This window comes from Saccopteryx leptura, chromosome 10 (genome assembly GCF_036850995.1).
Source record: "Saccopteryx leptura isolate mSacLep1 chromosome 10, mSacLep1_pri_phased_curated, whole genome shotgun sequence".
NCBI lineage: Eukaryota > Metazoa > Chordata > Mammalia > Chiroptera > Emballonuridae > Saccopteryx > Saccopteryx leptura.
The window spans coordinates 66,740,567-66,760,855 of record NC_089512.1 but is presented as its reverse complement, the minus strand read 5'-3'; positions in this window follow the sequence as shown (position 1 = coordinate 66,760,855).

Below are 20,289 nucleotides of genomic sequence, written 5' to 3'. Positions count from 1 at the left end.
TTGCCAGCCCAATATCTTTTCTTCCCAAATTTTGAATTGTGGTCCAATCATTAGGATTAAGCAGCTTAAGTCAGCTAGGGTTGTCTAAGTCCTCTGGGGGTGTCTTTTTGGGTTGTGGAAAAGCAGAGAAATTGGGCAGTTAGGGGAGAGTAAAGTAGGCAACTTATTTGTTGTAGTTTTATCAACTGCAAAGTAAAAAAAATAATAATTGTATCTACTTTGGAGTTGTTGGGTTAGAGAGTTAAATTTTAATTAATGTAAGGGCTTGGAAAAGAGCCTGACATATAACGAACCTTCAGTAAAGACAATTATGTTTGTTGAGTGGTTTCTTTTCAAGTGTATCGAGGCATAGTTAAAATGTAACAAATGACATATGTAGAGCATGAACTTTGACCAGTTTTGACACATGTATATACCCATAGAACTGTCACTATAATCAAGATAAAAGATACCTCCATTGCCCTAAAACTTTCTAAATCACTTTGCATCCCCAACCTTTCCTCCACCTCCATCCCCAGAAAAACAGTTTGTGTTATTCCCTATAGATTAGCTTGTATTTTCTAGAATTAAATATAAATAGAATAATATAGTGTGTATTCTTTTTGTTAAATTCACTTATTTAGCACATTAATGTTGCAATTTATCTATAATGTTGTATTGATAACTAACATATATTTTTGCATTCCATTGTATGTACTTACTGTAAAAATAAAAATAAATGGAGCCACACCAAAGGAACTGCCTTGTACATCTCATGTCTCAAACTTTTGGACATTAAAACAAAGTAAAATAACCTTTGAACTGGGCCTAAAAGAACAATGTGTCCCAAACAACTGTTTGAGAATTAACAAGAATGCAGATATTATACCTACCAAAATAATGACTACTGGACTGAAAATTAAAAGAATTATTTAAAGTTTGTGTCACCATGTAAGCTTTTCTGTACCAATAGTAATGCTTTCCTTCTATTGATGTAATTGTTTCCCTTCTCTTTCTCATAAATATTCCATGCCTTTGTCTCCTAATTAGAATATTATTGGGGCTTCTGTTGGAATGAATACTTCCTGATTAGCTATTCTTTTCTTTTTGTTTTCTTTTCTCTTCTTTTCCTTTTTTATTCAGTGAGAGAAAAGGAGGCAGAAAGACAGACTCCCACATGTGCCGCCACGGGATTCACTCAGCAAGCCCACTAGGGGGTGATGCTCTGCCCATCTGGGGTTTTGCTCTGTTGCTTAGCAACCCACCTCTTCTTAGCACCTGAGGGGAAGATTATGGAGCCATCCTTAGCACCCAGGGTCAACTTGCTCCAACTGAGCCATGGCTGAAGGAGGGAAAGAAAGAGAGAGAGAGAGGGAGAGAATGAGAGAGAGAGACAGACAGAAGTGAAAGGGGAAGGGATGGAGAAGCAAATGGGTGCTTCTCCTGTGTGCCCTGACCAGGAATCGAACCTGGGACATCCACACACTGGGCTGATGCTTTACCACTGAGCCAAACAACCAAGGCCCTGATTAACTGCTCTTTGATCTCATGGAGGAGGGAGGATGTGTTCTTGGGGACACTAGAATCTATGTAAACACAATAAATAAAAATAAAATTTAAAAAATCAGTAAGTAGATTAATATTATGTATATTGCTACCTCTATTTAACATTGTACAAAGAATCTAGCCAGTTTAATAAGACATGAAAAGAGTACAGAATATATGGGAGAGGGAAAATTGTTATTATTAGTTGACAGATATGTCTACATAGAAAACCCTCAAGCCTGACCAGGCGGTGGCGCAGTGGATAGAGCGTCGGACTGGGATGTGGAAGGACCCAGGTTCGAGACCCCGGGGTTGCCAGCTTGAGTGCAGGCTTATCTGGCTTGAGCAAAATAAGCTCACTAGCATGAACCCAAAGTCACTGGCTCGAGGTGGGGGGGTTTACTCGGTCTGCTGAAGGCCCACGGTCATGGCACATATGAGAAAGCAATCAATGAACAACTATGGTGATGCAACAAAAAACTGATGATTGATGCTTCTCATCTCTCTCCGTTCCTGTCTGTCTGTCCCTATCTGTCCCTCTGTCTGACTCTCTCTGTCCCTGTAAAAAAAAAAAAAAGAAAAGAAAACCCTCAAAACCTAAAAATTACTAAAAGTAGTAAGATGATTAAGTTTATTGAATATTATATTAAAGTACAAAAATTTTCAGCTACAAAGATTTAGTAAGTATAATTCAAAAATAAAAACATAAATTAAAAATTAAATAATTAGAAATAAGTCTTACAAACAATGGATAAGAAAATAAAAATTATAAAACTCAATTAAAATAAATTCCACAGAGATGACGTCAGAGTAATGGCGCGGTAGGAAGCGATACCAATAAATCTCCCTCAAAACTCAACAAGATCTTCAACCAGAAACAGAAAAACCTGTCCTTGGAGCCTCCAGATGTTTCACAATACACCCGAAGATATGGTCAACCGAAAAATTGGCTAAATATATAATCAAACCCCGAAGGAAATAGGGAGTAAGAAATGCTCCGCCTTCCTCACTAACCTAAACAGGGCTGCTTTCACTGGGAACTGAGAATATAGAAACTAAGGTGGGCAAAGGGGGTGAATAGATCCAGGCCGTGGCACAAACGGCCGAACCAGGCTGTGGCACGGAGATCCAAGCCAAAAAAACTGTTCCTGTGGCAACCCGGGCAATACAAGCTAACACTCGCACCAAACCCAGACAAAGAAAGACAAGTGAGGCAGCCATTTTCCTGATCTCCTGGTGTGCGTGCGCACATAGTGAGCGAGACACTCCTCCCAGCACCTCGGCAGTGTACACCCGTGTTATCCCACAGAGAGGCAGAGTCAGAAGCCTTTGTGTGGGCCGAAAGCAGAATCTCGGGCTGCCCCAGCGCCTTGAAAAAACCATGCATGGGGACGGAGCGAGAGCCAATTCCAATGCTGGAACTTTTCCATGCGGGCGGGGGTTTCACTCAGAGTGTGAGACTGCCGGCCTGATATCCTGGTCTACGCGTGCAGATAGTGAGCGAGAGTTTCCTTCAAGCGCCCCGGGAGTGGGTGCCCGCCCATGTTACCGGACAGAATGGCAGAGCCAGAGGTCTTTGAGTGGGCGGAAGCCCCGCCTGATTATGCTAGCAGCTCTGACTGACTGAGCCTTACCCAGAGCCCTGTGCTGAGTGGAAATAGAGTGGGGAGTTGCCAGCTCTTTGAGCCTCTTACTATCCAGGCAGAGGCAGCAGCAACCCCATAGCTGGACTATCAGGCTACTAATTGAGGAAGGAAAGACTAGGAGAGAGGCTCCAGGAACATGGACTCTCTCACTGGCGGAGCCTATAAATGCTAATGAGCCTTGACTGCCAACGAGACTAAAGCACAATACATGACATCGCCACAGAGACTTATCAACTGCAAACCTCTACCTGAGCGTGCCAAAGGGGCAGAACCCGGGGTAGAGAGTCACCGACCAGGAAGAGGAAGAGAAAAGAAAAAGCAAGAAGATAACCTCTCAAAATCAAGAATAATCCGGAGACTTTATAACCAATCCCATTTTATTATATTTGTTCATTTGTTTCTCTTATCTTCATTCTTGATTTTTTTTTTCCTCCTCCAGTTTGGTCGTTTAACTCTCTGCCGGTCTTACTCTCTCCTCTCCTTGAACTACACTACCCATAAGTGTTGCATCTCCCATTATCTTTTCTTTCCTCTTCCTTTCTCTCTATGAGGGTTGCACTCCAAAATTCTTAACTCTTTCTCTCTCTCTCTCTCTCTCCTCTTTTTTCTTTTTTCTTCTTTTAGTGGTTCCCTCTTTTTTTCTCTCTCTCTCTTCCTTTTCTCCCTCTATATTAGTTTCTTCCTTTCTCCTTTACGTCTCCTCTCATTCAAACCTCAATAACAAACAATATCCTATCTGGGACTCAAACTTATGTTTGTGGCATTTTGGGGGGTTTTTACTTCGCCTTTTTAACACACTAGCAGTGCTCCCAACCCTGGCTCTCCATTTTATCTAGTTCTTGTTCCACTAAATACAATAGTAATTTTTTAATTTGTCCCCCCATTTTCCTGTTTCCCTCTTATTCCTCTCATCATAACTCTTAGTCAACCAACACCTAAAAGCAAATCATTGTATTCTAGACCCAAATTTTTTGGTTATTTGTTTTTTGTGAGTCCGTACTCCCTTTTTTTTCTTTCTTTCTTTTTTTTTTTTGCCCCTTTATTACTTCTCCCCAATTCAGGCCCTCCATTACAAGCATTGTTTGTTCTATTTAGTACAATATAATTCACAGTTCACCGCAAGATTTTCTCAAGTAAGAGGGGAGAGGAGAGGAGAGGAAAAAAGGAGGGGGGGGATAATTTCTTTTTTTTTCTAATTTTAATTTAATTTTATTTTTTTTTATTTCATTATTAATTTTTTTAAAAAAAAAAAAACACTTTTCGATTTTTTATTTTTTTTAACTTTTTATTCTTTATTAAATCTCATTGATACTATCAACAAAACCACCCTCAGATGCCATTAAGGAAGAGAAAATCAAATATCATGGATACAAAAGAAAGAGAGGTAACACAGCTAGATGAGGAAAAATCTATGGAGAAAAAATTTAATATATTGGAAACCTTGGAGCTAAATGACAGAGAATTTAAAATAGAAATCCTAAAAATACTCTGAGACAAGAAAACATAAAAAGACAATTTAGGGAGCTCAGAAAACAACTCAATGAACACAAAGAATCTATTTCCAAGGAAATTGAAACTATAAAAACAAATCAAACAGAGATGAAAAACTCAATTCACGAGCTGAAAAACGAGGTAACAAGCTTAGCTAATAGAACAGGCCAGATAGAAGGTAGGATTAGTGAAATAGAAGACAAGCAACTTGAGGCACAACAGAGAGAAGAAGAAAGAGACTCAAAAATTTTAAAAAATGAGATAGCCCTACAAGAATTATCTGACTCCATCAAAAAGAATAACATAAGAATAATAGGTATATCAGAGGGAGAAGAGAGAGAAAATGGAATGGAGAACATACTCAAACAAATAATAGATGAGAACTTCCCAAGCCTGTGGAAAGAACTAAAGCCTCAAATTCAAGAAGCAAACAGAACTCCGAGTTTTCTTAACCCCAGCAAACCTACTCCAAGGCACATCATAATGAAATTGGCACAAACCAACGGCAAAGAAAAAATTCTCAAGGCAGCCAGGGAAAAGAAGAATACAACATATAAAGGAAGGCCAATTAGATTATCATCAGATTTCTCAGCAGAAACTCTACAAGCTAGAAGAGAGTGGACCCCAATATATAAAGTCCTGAAAGAGAGGAACTTTCAGCCATGAATACTATACCCATCAAAGTTATCCTTCAAATATGAAGGAGAAATAAAAACATTCATAGATACAGAAAAGATGAGGGAATTTATCATCAGAAAACCCCCACTCCAGGAATTACTAAAGGGGGTTCTCCAATCAGATACAAAGAACAAAAAAAATAATAAAGCCACAAGTAAAAGCTCCAAGAAGACACAATTAAACCAAATTTAAACTGTGACAACAACAAAAAGAGAGGGAGGGTGAGGATGGAGATTAACAGTAGCAAAGGACGATGGAGTGCAAAAGTACTCACAAAATAGTGCGCTACAATGAACAGGGTAGGGACCCTTTCATTACTTAAAGGTAACCACCATTGAAAAAACCACCACAGAAGCACATGAGATAAAAAAGATAGCAACAGAGGAAAGATGTATGGAATACAACCAAATAAAAACAAAAGATAGAAAAACGAAAGAGAAGGATCAAACAAGACACAAAACTAACAGAAAGCAATCTATAAAATGGCAATAGGGAACTCACAAGTGTCAATAATTACACTAAATGTAAACAGATTAAACTCACCAATAAAAAGGCACAGAGTAGCAGAATGGATTAAAAAAGAAAATCCAACTGTATGCTGCCTACAAGAAACTCATCTAAGTAACAAGGATTAAAACAAATTCAAAGTAAAAGGCTGGAAAACAATACTCCAAGCAAATAACATCCAAAAAAAAGCAGGCGTAGCAATACTCATATCTGATAATGCTGACTACAAGACAGCAAAAGTACTCAGAGACAAAAATGGCCATTTCATGATGGCTAAGGGGACACTGAATCAAGAAGACATAACAATTCTTAATATATATGCACCAAACCAAGGAGCACCAAAATATATAAGAAAGCTACTTATTGACGTTAAAACAAAAACTGACAAAAATACAATCATACTTGGAAACCTCAATACACTGCTGACGGCTCTAGATTGGTCATCCAAACAGAGAATCAACAGAGATATAGTGGCCTTAAACAAAACACTAGAGCACCTGGATATGATAGACATCTACAGGACATTTCATCCCAAAGTGACTGAGTATACATTTTTCTCCAGCGTACATGGATCATTCTCAAGAATTGACCATATGTTGGGCCACAAAAACAACATCAGCAAATTCAGAAAAATCGAAGTTGTACCAAGCATATTTTCTGATCATAAAGCCTTGAAACTAGAATTCAACTGCAAAAAAGAGGAAAAAAATCCCACAAAAATGTGGAAACTAAACAACATACTTTTAAAAAATGAATGGGTCAAAGAAAAAATAAGTGCAGAGATCAAAAGATATATACAGACAAATGAAAATGAAAATACGACATATCAGAATCTTTGGGATGCAGCAAAAGCAGTGATAAGAGGGAAGTTCATATCACTTCAGGCATATATGAACAAACAAGAGAGAGCCCAAGTGAACCACTTAACTTCACACCTTAAGAAACTAGAAAAAGAAGAACAAAGACAACCCAAAACCAGCCGGAGGAAGGAGATAATAAAAATCAGAGCAGAAATAAATGAAATAGAGAACAGAAAAACTATAGAAAAAATTAATAGAAGAAGGAGCTGGTTCTTTGAAAAGATCAACAAAATTGACAAACCCTTGGCAAGACTTACCAAGGAAAAAAGAGAATGAACTCATATAAACAAAATCCAAAATGAAAGAGGAGAAATCACCACAGACACCGTAGATATACAAATAATTATAGTAGAATACTATGAAAAACTTTATGCCACTAAATTCAACAACCTAGAAGAAATGGATAAATTCCTAGAACAATACAACCTTCCTAGACTGAGTCAAGAAGAAGCAGAAAGCCTAAACAGACCTATTAGTAGAGAAGAAATAGAAAAAACCATTAAAAACCTCCCCAAAAATAAAAGTCCAGGCCCTGACAGCTATACCAGTGAATTTTATCAAACATTCAAAGAAGACTTGGTTCCTATTCTACTGAAAGTCTTCCAAAAAATTGAAGAAGAAGCAATACTTCCAAACACATTTTATGAGGCCAACATAACCCTCATACCAAAACCAGGAAAGGATGGCACAAAAAAAGAAAACTACAGACCAATATCTCTAATGAATACAGATGCTAAAATACTAAACAAAATACTAGCAAATCGAATACAACAACATATTAAAAAAATAATACATCATGATCAAGTGGGATTCATCCCAGGATCTCAAGGATGGTTCAACATACGTAAAACAGTTAACGTAATACACCATATCAACAAAACAAAGAACAAAAACCACATGATCTTATCAATAGACGCAGAAAAGGCTTTCGATAAAATACAACACAATTTTATGTTTAAGACTCTCAACAAAATGGGTATAGAAGGAAAATATCTCAACATGATAAAGGCCATATATGATAAACCATCAGCTAACATCATATTAAATAGCACTAAACTGAAGGCTTTCCCTCTTAAATCAGGAACGAGACAGGGTTGTCCACTCTGTCCACTCTTATTTAATGTGGTACTAGAGGTTCTAGCCAGAGCAATCAGACAAGACAAAGAAATAAAAGGCATCCATATTAGAAAAGAAGAAGTAAAGCTATCACTTTTTGCAGATGATATGATCCTATACATCAAAAACCCCAAAGAATCCACAAAAAGACTACTAGAAACAATAAGCCAATACAGTAAGGTCACAGGATACAAAATTAACATACAGAAGTCAATAGCCTTTCTATATGCCAACAATAAAACATTTGAGAACTAACTCAAAAGAATAATCCCCTTCATGATTGCAACAAAACAAATAAAATACTTAGTAATAAACATAACAAAGAATTTAAAGGACTTATATAATGGAAACTATAAACCATTGTTAAGGGAAATCGAAAAAGATATAATGTGATGGAAGAATATACCTTGTTCTTGGTTAGGAAGAACAAATATAATCAAGATGGCCATATTACCCAAAGCAATATACAAATTTAATGCAATTCCCATCAAAATTCCAATGACATTTTTTAAAGAAATGGAGCAAAGATCATCAGATTTATATGGAACTATAAAAAACCCTGAATAGCCAAAGCAATCCTAAAGAAAAAGAATGAAGCTGGGGGCATTACAATACCTGACTTCAAACTATATTATAGGGCCACGACAATCAAAACAGCATGGTATTGGCAGAAAAATAGATACTCAGACCAATGGAACAGAATAGAAAACCCAGAAATAAAACCACATATATATAGTCAAATAATTTTTGATAAAGAGGCCAACAACACACAATGGAGAAAAGAAAGCCTCTTCAATAAATGGTGCCGGGAAAACTGGAAAGCCACATGCAAAAGAATGAAAATCGACTACAGTCTGTCCCCCTGTAGTAAAATTAACTCAAAATGTATCAAAGATCTAAACATAAGACCTGAAACAATTAAGTACATAGAAGAAGACATAGGTACTAAACTCATGGACCTGGGTTTTAAAGAGCATTTTATCAATTTGACTCCAACGGCAAGAGAAGTGAAGGCAAAAATTAATGAATGGGAATACATCAGACTAATAAGTTTTTGCTTAGCAAGAGAAACTGATAACAAAATAAACAGAAAGCCAACTAAATGGGAAATGATATTTTCAAACAACAGCTCAGATAAGGGCCTAATATCCAAAATACACAAAGAACTCATGAAACTCAACAACAAACAAATAAACAATCCAATAAAAAAATGGGAAGAGGACATGAACAGACACTTCTCCCAGGAAGAAATACAAATGGCCAACAGATAGATGAAAAAATGCTCATTTTCTTTAGTTATTAGAGAAATGCAAATCAAAACTGCAATGAGATACCACCTCACACCTGTTAAGATTAGCTATTATTAACAAGACAGGTAATAGCAAATGTTGGAGAGGCTGTGGAGAAAAAGGAACCCTCATACACTGTTGGTGGGAATGTAAAGTAGTACAACCATTATGAAAGAAAGTATGGTTGTTCCTCAAAAGACTGAAAATAGAACTACCTTATGACCCAGCAATCCCTCTACTGGGTATATACCCCCAAAACTCAGAAACATTGATACATAAAGACACATGCAGCCCCATGTTCATTGCAGCATTGTTCACAGCGGCCAGGACATGGAAACAACCAAAAAGCCCGTCAATAGATGACTGGATAAAGAAGATGTGGCACATATACACTATGGAATACTACTCAGCCATAAGAATTGATGACATCGGATCACTTACAGCAAAATGGTGGGATCTTGATAACATTATACGAAGTGAAATTAGTAAATCAGAAAAAACCAGGAACTGCATTATTCCATACGTAGGTGGGACATAAAAGTGAAACCAAGAGACATTGCTAAGAGTGTGGTGGTTACGGGGGGAGAGGGGAGAGGGAAATTGAAAGGGGGAGGGGGAGGGGCACAAAGAAAACTAGATAGAAGGTGACAGAGGACAATCTGACTTTGGGTGATGGGTATGCAAAATAAGTGAACAACAAGATAACCTGGACTTGTTATCTTTGAATATATGTATCCTGATTTATTGATGTCGCCCCATTAAAAAAATAAAATTATTAAAAGAAAAAAAAAAGAAATTCCAAATGTTACTAAAAAATGACTTTAAAATTATTTATTAACAAGAAGGTATTGATTTATTTAATTCTTACAGTGCAGTACCTTTTGCTAAACTTTTAATATTATTTAAAATTATTATGTAAACTGAGAGATTTTATTGATGGAGTTATCATTCTCAAAACAGTCTTCTTTAATCAATACTGTATGGCTGTAAATTTACCCTAAATAGTAACATCTGGGAATGTCTCTCTCTTTGAAGGAGTGGCATTTTTTTTACTACATGTCATTATTTTCCTCCTGTTTTAGTTTCCTAATTGTCGGGTTCTTTGTCATCTTGGCTGTGTCTTTGATTTTGTAGTTCTAAGATTTCCTCTGCCAAATAGGACAGAAACCATGATTTTTTTCATGCAGTATTTGGTCTTCTACCGACATCAATCAAGATTACTAACATTTGATCAGCCATTCACAAATGATGTCCTTATAGCCTTTAATCTACTATAAAGCAAATAAAAAGTTGTAAGCTGTTTTATTTGATCTTATCTCAGATAAAATAATTCTTTGAAGAGCCATAGTGACTAATTGGAAAAGAATATCAGTATACAGTATTACTAAATTATGGAATTAATAAAGTTAAAATCACATAGGTAAGTCCATGGTGATCTAAGAGTACACAATTATTAATATAAAATTCTATAGGGAAAATGATTTTTCTGAAGAAGAGATAAGAAAATCTTAGTGGGTAGAACTTAAAGAACAATGGCTGAATATGAGAAAGAGATACAGTGAAGATAATCAAAGGGGACATGCCTCCTTCCACAAATTATATTGAAAATATCATTTTCTTTTCTGTTTTGATAAATAAAATGTACCAGATTATTTTTTTAATTGTAAATCTCTCCTGAACTGCACAGGGTATAGGAGAGGAAAAAGAAAAGTGGTTCTTTCTTCATAAATCTTGTTTGTAGTTAAGAACAAAGTAAAATTACGCCAAGATTTTTTAATAAGAACACTGGAATGAAACAAAATCATTCTGAATGTGTTTGTTTCATGCTAATAAGTGGCAGATTAGGATCTCCCAGCAAGCTGTCACTATGATAGTCTGTGACATCACCACGTACTTTGGAGCCTCATCACAGTAGGAATGTTAGGGTGGTTGCTTGATGCATGACCACAGGCTGGCACATGCAATCGTGAGAGCCGTACACTGCAGAACTCCAGGGCTTATGAAGTGACTTTGTGCACTGCATCTTTCAGAGACCCTTTCCTTGTATACCTCCAGTGAGGGGGTGCCACAAAGGTATTTTTGCGGGAGATTAGAAAGACATAGGTAGCAGCCTATATGCCACTGTCTGTCTTCCCCGCATCCTGCTCCAGCTTCTCCATCTCTGGCTCCCGCTGTGTATGTTGTTTTGTGATGAAGGGCACCGGCTGCTCCTGCAGGACACCTACTTCATAGGTGGAGGCTGTGAGAACCTCAGGCTCCAGTCCAAACTCATGGCTTTCAGCTCAAGCTCCTGCGTCTCAGCTTACGCCTGTCCCCCCACTTCAGGTGCATTCTAGCTTTCCTGAGAGCCTGCTGCGCCAACATGAAGCTCCAGCATCTGAAGCAAAAACTACGTTTTACAGACACAAACCAGCTCCCAAAATGGTGTAAATTTAAATCTGTGTAACAGATCCCTTCACACATAAACCTCTTAGTGGTTCTGCTTCTCTAATTGAGCTCGGACTTGCAGAGAGAACCGTTCACGTTGCACCATATAAATGTCACCAGCCCTATATTCTTACAGTGCAGTGCCTGAGAGCAAAATCACCAGCCCTGAAAGTCTGTATTCTCATAGCTTAAGTGGCATGAAATCAAGAAATGAACAGAAGGCTGAGCAATAGAAGAAGGGCAGCAATAAAAGAATTAGAAAAGATCATCAAGAGCAAAAATATTTTATTAGAGACCAAGATTAAGATCACACATCACTTCATATTTCCAATTACTATATATGTTATACTACAGCTGGACAGGAAAGAAAAAAATTGATTCATTTGAAATATGGTGTTGGAGAAGAACTCTGTGAATATCCTGGACCACCAGAAAGAGAAACTAGATCTTAGAGCAAAGTACGCCTGAAACATTACTGGAGGCAAACATGACAAAATTGAAGTTTTTTACTTTGGGAACAACATGAGATAACAGGGTTCTTTGGAAACACAATAATGCTGGGAAAAATAGAAGGCAGCAGAAGAGGAAGTTCTTCAAGATGAGATGAATTGACTCCTTAAAAGAAACCACAGGCATGAGTCTACAGGAGCTGAGCAGGACAATGGAGGACAGGACGTTGTGGACATCACTCATTCATAGGGTTGCCAGCAGTTGAAACCAACTCGATGGATTACAACACATAAGTGTCATGAAGAATAGAGTCATTGATTTCTTGTTTATTGTGCTAGTAATTGGTAGGAACATTGACTTCATGATCAAATAAATTTAAGAAACACTGAAATCATTCCTCACTGCTGTACTGGGATCCTACCACATTCACACAGTAAAGGTTCTGTAAAGCTATGTGGTAGAGTAATGTGTTCAGTCCTAGCCATCTCTAAACTTATTTGACCATTGAATCATTTTCTAGGTGTGCCTCTTAACATAACCCTGGAAATAGTAGTTTACCAAACACATTTTGATAAACACTGTAATATACTCTGATAAGCTCAGTCATTTAACATTTGACTCTCATCATTTCTCAGTGCTATCCGAGTACAAAGTTAACATAACTTAAAAAAATCATTTTGGCAGTCAAAATTAAAGGCACTGGGGATGTGATAACAATGTAATGGAAAAAAAATGCTTGTTGATGAGCAGAGTAATTTATCCCAGCACTTTTCAGAGGATCTAAAACTATAAGAGAAAGGATCTTGAGCTATAAGGGAAAGAATGGCTAAGAAAAGCACAATGTATTGCACCATGACAATGAGGTGATAAAGGAAATGTTTCTTCTCTCCATTCATTTTTCCTCTTAGTTATAAGTTTGTAGGTAAATATGTGAATGGGGAAAAAGAGAGTGAGGCCAGGAAGAAGGGCAGTGGATACTGGACAGACTGTATCAGGTTAGCTTTGAGTGGAATGGAGGAAAATCATGCTTAGAGTAACAGAACATGCATTTCAATTGTATCTTAATTCAATTAATATGAGACATTTCAGTGACATACTAGCTGTTACAGGGCCAACATTGACAAAATTGTAATATTCATAATAAGCAAAGTTGATTTTTTATCTTTTTTTTTTTTTTGTAAAGCAAGCAGTAGTTCTCAAGAGGAGACTTTGAGTCACCATAATGACTGGGAAAAATCACTGGGATTTTAAGGACAGTACCCTAGAATACTGAACATCCTTTTAGACATGAAGGATCCTGCACAATAAAGAAATGACCTGCCAAAAATGAGTCGCCTCTCTGCTGAGAAATATTAAGTATACTTCATCTGGTTCCATGTATTTTCTTTTCACTTCCAGTCACCTCACCGTATGGGCTGTGTGTACCTCAACTAGGTGTGTACCTAGATTAACTGATAAAAGTTACTGCAGGAAGATTGAATAAGTGTTCAACTTTCAAGTGTTCATTTACATTTCAAAAGAGGATATAATCAATTCCAAAGTATCTCTAACTAATTGATGCTTTGAGAGGAGAAAATATATTAAAATATTTTTTGGAATAATGCATTCCTGTGATAGGGAGAGAAATTTTGAAACATGACTTTCTTTTGCAATTTTCTCATTCCAAATTCTACTGTCTCCTTATCTATCCTTCTATTTACAATACCCATCTTTCGAAAGAATCAAATTTGTATGGTTAAATTACACTTGCACCACATCAACCTTTAAGCTTTGTAAACACATATTTATAAAAATAAAGGGCCAGCACTTGAAGAAAATAGGTAGGTACATCAGTTTTTAGATCAAGTCTCTGTAAAAGTAAAAGAAGTCTTGTCTTAATTATTAATTTAAACTTTCTATGGAAAATAGAACCAGACGAAATGGCAGCCTCTTATCTTTCTTTCTTACCTCCACATGACCAATAAAAAACATATTTAATGTTCTTTTCTGACTTATTATGTAATAACACCTTTCTGAATAATTATTTCATATCTTGGAGTAAAAGCTCTAAACACAGAAGGATTGTAGTAACTGATGAATTGTAGCCCTCGTTGTTTTATGCATGTATATTATATAGAAAACTTAGACTCTGAAATGTACCATTATCTCCATTCTAAAGATAGAAACTTGAAGTTCAGAAGGCTTAAATATCTATGCATCTCACACTAAGAAATAGCAGAATTCAAAGTTGAATCCAGGTCAGTTTAGCATCTAAGCCCGTACTTGATCATTATACCTTGTAGTAAGGTCTTTTTAGTTTCTTTATAAGCTTTCCTGGATACATGTTCTACATAGCTTTGAATACAACCAGCTCTTTAACAGGCTACTTTAGGGGAAGTATAGACAATCCGTAGCATCAGGGAGGTTTTGCGTTAGTTGAAGAGATGTCATACATACAATGGCACATGCACATGGAAAGGTAGCCAACAAAATATGGCATCATATTACATAAAACCAGCTGAGACATACATTCAATAACTGTAAGATTTTATCAGGGAAGAGTTATGAGCTGAGATAGTCAAAAAGGAAATCAAGGTTGGTTTTCAGACTTAAAGTGTGACTAAAAGTATGCACAATTTATTCATTAGAAGAAAAAGTGTGACAAGCACTGGTTATGTGTATACCTGGACTAGGCAGTGGGTGGGAATACAGTGGTAAAGGCGATGGACAAAGCCTTGTCTAGCTTGGGACCCCTTCCTCTTCAGGTTCTAACATTTTATATGCCTGCTGACTCATCTTGTTAAAATAGAATTTTTGATTTAGGGATTCTGGAATAGGGCTTGAGATTCTACATTTCTAACAAGCTCCAGACATGGCTGTGCTACTGATCCACAAACCATACCTTAAATAACGAGAATAAGAACTGGTGGATAAGTGAATGAAGAAATGAATGGTGAGCACATAACCTTAGCAAAAATAACTGAAGGACCCCTAAAGGCATGTAGCCATCTAGGCTAGCCTTAAGCTTCAACACCCAGAAACAAACCAGGCTACTATTTCTGCCTTGCCATATTCTGGATAGGCCTGACACATTAGATAATGTTGACTTGCTTTTGTCTAGATTTATATAAACATCTTTCCTTTCATTGAACTGTTTTCTTTCATATCTTTACAATCCAGTTGATTGCTACAAAAACTTTTTTGTATATCACCTTTTGACACTTGCTTTCCTAGTACCATTCTCCAAATCATAGCAAAATTGAGTTAAGTTCAACCATAGCCTGTTCTTCTTGGGATCAGCATCATTGCAGATAATTTCTGAGTTCCATGAATTTCTAATCTCATTTTTATTTATTTATTTATTTATTTATTATTATTATTATTTTTTTTTTGTATTTTTCTGAAGCTGGAAACGGGGAGAGACAGTCAGACAGACTCCCGCATGCGCCCAACCGGGATCCACCCGGCACGCCCACCAGGGGCGAAGCTCTGCCCACCAGGGGGTGATGCTCTGCCCCTCCGGGGCATCGCTCTGTTGCGACCAGAGCCACTCTAGTGCCTGGGGCAGAGGCCAAGTAGCCATCCCCAGCGCCCGGGCCATCTTTGCTCCAATGGAGCCTCGGCTGCGGGAGGGGAAGAGAGAGACAGAGAGGAAGGAGAGGGGGAGGAGTGGAGAAGCAGATGGGCCCTTCTCCTGTGTGCCCTGGCCGGGAATCGAACCCAGGACTTCTGCACGCCAGGCCGATGCTCTATCACTGAGCCAACCGGCCAGGGCCTCTAATCTCATTTTTAAAGTGTTCTCTTTCTCCTTTCTCCATCCTTTCTTCCTTCTGTTCTTTTTTCTCTGTCTTCCTTCTATCCTTTGTTCTTTCAGTTTTTGTTTTCTTAAAATTTTTATTAACTTTAATTTATTGTGCTAACATGGATTCAAGTGTCCCACTCAATATGACTCCCTCACCCGCAACCCCTGGTCCCTGATTACCCACCCTTTACACCCCTCCCACTAACACCCTGCCCTTTTCTCTTTGGGATTTGCTGTCCTGTTATGTGTATCTACATGTTATATATTTATAGTTTTACTCATCCCTTCACCTTCTCTGATCCCATTCCCTCATTCCCCTTCCCTCTGACAGCTGTCCCTCTGCTCCCTGTGACCCTGCCTCTGCCTCTATTCTGTTCCTCAGTTCACTTTGTTCATTAGATTTCATGTATAAGTGAGATCATATGATATTTGTCTTTCTCTGCCTGGCTTATTTCACTTAGCATAATAATCTCCAGGTCCATCCATGCCATCACATATGGTAAAATTTCCTTCTTTTCCATGGCCCTGTAGTATTCCATTGGGCATATGTATCACAGCTCTTTAATCCAATTGTCCACTGACGGACACCTGGGCTGTTTCCAGCCCTTGGCTATTGTAAACAAAGCTGCTATAAACATGGGGGTACATATCTTTTTTTGAATCAGTGTTTTGGTATGCTTTAGGATATATTCCCAAACGTGGGATAGCTGGGTCAAAAAGCAGCTCCATTTTTTAATTTTTTGAGGAAATTCCATACAGTTCTTCACAGTGTCTGCACCAGTCTGCATTCCCACCAGCAGTGCAGGAGGGTTCTCTTTTCTCCACACCCTCTCCAGCACTTGTTGTATGTTGATTTGTTAATGAGCACCATTCTGACAGGTGTAAGGTGGTATCTCATTTGATCTTAATTTGCATTTCTCTGAAGATTAGTGACGTTGAACATTTTTTCATATGCCTCTTGTCTTCTTCAGAGAAGTGTGTATTCATTTCTTTTTTTTTTTTTTTTTTTTTTTTGACAGAAACAGAGTCAGAGAGAGGTATAGATAGGGACAGATAGACAGGAATGGAGAGAGATGAGAAGCATCAATTTTTCGTTGTGGCACTTTAGATGTTCATTCATTGCTTTCTCATATGTGCCTTGACCGTGAGGCTACAGCAGACCAAGTAACCTCTTGCTCAAGCCAGCGACCTTCTGTCCAAGCTGGTGAGCTTTGCTCAAACCAGATGAGCCCACACTCAAGCTGGTGACCTCGGGTCCTCCACATCCCAGCCCAACACTCTATCTACTGCGCCACCACCTGGTCAGGCTGTATTCAGTTCTTCTGCTCTGTTTTTAGTTGGATTGTTTACCTTCCTGGTGTTGAGTTTTAGAAGTTTTTTATAAATTTTTGTTATTAACCCTTTATCAAATGTATTGGTAAACATATTCTCCCATTGTGTGGGTTGCCTTTTTATTATGTTCATGGTGTCTTTTGCTGTGCAAAAGCTTTTTAACTTGATATAATCCCATTTATTTATTTTGTCCTTTATTTCACTTGCCATGGAGATAAATTGGCAAAATATTGCTACAAGAGATATCGAAGAGTTTACTCCCTATGTTTTCTTCCAAGATGTTTATGGTTTCATGATTTACATTTAAGTATTTTATCCATTTTGAGTTTATTTTTGTGAATGGTGTAAGTTGATGGTCTAGTTTTATTTCTTTTTATGTACTTGTCCATTTTTCCCAACACCATTTATTAAAGAGACTGTCTTTACTTCATTGTATTCTCTTACCTCTTTTTTCAAATACCAATTGACCATAAAGGTGTAGGTTTATTTCTGGGTTCTCTGTTCTGTTCCATTGATCTCTAGGCCTGTTCTCATGCCAGCACCAAGCTATTTTGATTACTATGGCCTTATAGTATAACTTGATATCAAGAAGTATGATACCTCCCATTTTATTCTTCATTTTCAAGATTGCTGAAGCTATTCATGTTCTTTTGGGGTTCCATATACATTTTTGGAATATTTGTTCTATATATTTGAAGTATGACATTGGTATTTTAATATGAATTGCATTAAATTTATAGATTACTTTGGATAATGTAGCCATTTTAATGATGTTTATTCTTCCTATCCATGAACATGATATATGCTTCCACTTGTTTTATATCTTTCTTGACTTCTTTTATCAATATCTTATAATTTTCTGAGTACAAATAATTTACCTTCTTGGATAAATTTATTTCTAAGAATTTAATTTTTTTGGTGGTTGTAATAGTAAAGGGGATTGTTTCCTTAATTTCTCTCTCAAACTGTTTATTGTTGGTATATAAAAATGCCACTGATTTCTGAATATTAATTTTATATCCTGCCAGCTTGTTGAATTCATTTATTGGGACTAGTAGTTTTATGACCGAGACTTTAGGGTTTTCTATGTATAGTATCATGTCATCAGCAGATAATGATAATTTTACTTCTTTTTTTACAATTTGGATATCTTTTATTTTTTCTTCTTGTCTGATTGCTGTGGCTAGGACTTCCAGAATTATGTTGAATTAGAGTGGTGAAAGGGGACACCCCTACCTTGTTCCTGATCTTAAGGGGATTGCTTTTGATTTTTTCTATTGAGTATGATGTTGCCTGTCAGTTTGTCATAGATGGCCTTTATGATGTTGAGGTATGTTCTCTATATTCCCACTTTGCTGAGGGTTTTGATTATACATGGGTGCTAGATTTTATCAAATGCTTTTTCTGAATCTATTGATATTATCATGTAATTTTTATCCTTCCTTTTTTTATGTGATGAATCACATTGATTGATTTGTGAATATTGTACCAGCCTTACCTCCATGGAATTAATCCCACTTGATCATGATGTATGACTTTTTAATGTATTGATGGATCCAGTTGGCTAATATTTTGTTGGAAATTTTAGCATCTATGTTCATTAGAGATATTGGTCTATAGTTTTCTTTCTTTGTAGTGTCTTTACCTGGTTTTGGAATTACAATAATACTTGCCTCATTAAAGGAGCTTGGAAGTCTTCCCTCCTCTTCAATTTTTTGAAATAGCTTGAGAAGGATAGATGTTAGTTCTTCTTTGAATATTTGGTAATATTCGCCTGTGAAGCCATCAGTCTAGGACTTTTGTTTTTGGGAGTTTTTTGATAACTGTTTTAATTTCATTTGTTGTAATCAGTCTGTTTACATTTTCTAATTCTTGCTGATTGAGTCCTGGAAGGTTGTATGTTTCTAGGAATTTACCCATATCACCTAGGTTGTTCAATTTTCTGGCATATAGATCTTTATAGTATTTTCTTACAATCCCTTGTATTTCTGTGGCATCAGTTGTTACTTCTCCATTTTCATTTCTAATTTTATTAATTTGAGTCCTCTCTCCTTTTTTCTTGATGAGTCTGCTTAAAGGTTCATTGATCTTGTTTAGCTTTTCAAAGAACCAGCTCTTGGTTTCATTGATCTTTTGTATTTTTTTCTTTTTGTCTCTATGTCATTTATTTCTACTCTGATTTTTATTATTTTCTTTCTTATACTTTCTGGGCTTTACTTGTCATTGTTTTTTTCTAGTTCTTTTTGATGTAGGGTTAAGTTGTTTATTTGAGCCTTTTCTTGCTTCTTAAGGTATGCCTGTACTGCTATGAACTTCTCTCTCAGGATTGCTTTTGCTGTGTCTCATAAATATTGAGTTGTTGTATGTTCATTTTCATTTCTTTCAAGAAAATTTTTTATTTCTTCCTTGATCTCATTGTTAACCCATTTGTTATTTAATAACATACTATTTAGCCTCCAAGTGCTTGAATGTTTTTCAGTTTTTCTATGGTAGTTGATTTCTAGTTTCATGCCATTGTGATCAGAGAAGATATTTAATATGATTTCAATCTTCTTAAATTTATTGAAACTTGTTTTGTATCCTAACGTGTTCTATCCTAGAGAATGTACCATGAGCACTTGAAAAGAATGTACATTCTGCTGCATTGGGGTGAAAGGTTCTGAAGATATCAATTAATTCCAGTTGATGTAATGTGTCATTTAAATTCACTGTTTATTTGTTAATTTTCTGTCTGGAGCATTTATCCATTGATGTTAGTGGGGTATTAAAATCCCCTACTATTACAGTATTGCTGTCAATTTCACCCTTTATGTCCATCAAAATCTGCTTTATATATTTAGGTGCTCCTATATTAGGTGCATAAATATTTACAATGGTTATATCCTCCTGTTGGATTGCTCTCTTTATCATTATTTAGTGACCTTCTTTATCCCTTACTATAGTCTTTGTTTTAAAGTCTATTTTGTCAGATATAAGTATTGCTACCCCAACTTCTTTTTATTTCCATTTGAATAAAATACTTTTTTCTGTCCCTTCACTTTCATTCTTTTTGTATCTTTTGTTCTGAGGTGGACCTCTTGTAGACAACATATGCACAGGTCCTGTTTTCTTATTCATGCAGCTACCCTATGTCATTTGATTGGACCATTTAATTCATTTATATTTAAGGTTATTATTGACATATACTT